The following is a 271-nucleotide window of genomic DNA, read 5'->3' as shown; positions in this document are numbered from 1 at the left end:
GTAGTGATCCCGACTACCTGTTGTTCATCTCTTTGTAGTGATCCCGTTTATGTGATTTTTTGTGATTTTTATGGGAAGATTTCTATGCTTACTTAATATATGGAGTTATGGATTGAGTTGGAATAGTTTCGAATTTAGTACGAGTTTGGAAGTATTGACAGTATTTTCCCCGCGATCATTTTCCTTCGAGGTTTGGAAAATTTTAAATCTCATTTTGGAAGAACATTTGGTCGATTTGATTAATCCTACGTCCTTGGGGTTTGGAGAATCA

At 35.8% G+C, this 271-nt stretch overlaps 1 long non-coding RNA gene across 1 annotated transcript in view; it reads right to left on the bottom strand.

Annotated features, from left to right (window-relative positions):
* Positions 1–271, bottom strand: part of LOC110029197 — a 17,774-nt gene that overhangs the window by 939 nt on the left and 16,564 nt on the right. The gene's annotated exons all lie outside the window — the stretch shown is intronic.

The sequence above is a fragment of the Phalaenopsis equestris genome, unplaced genomic scaffold (genome assembly GCF_001263595.1).
Source record: "Phalaenopsis equestris unplaced genomic scaffold, ASM126359v1 Scaffold000552, whole genome shotgun sequence".
NCBI lineage: Eukaryota > Viridiplantae > Streptophyta > Magnoliopsida > Asparagales > Orchidaceae > Phalaenopsis > Phalaenopsis equestris.
The sequence above is the reverse complement of the archived record's forward strand: the minus strand, read 5'-3'. Positions and strand labels throughout refer to the sequence as shown.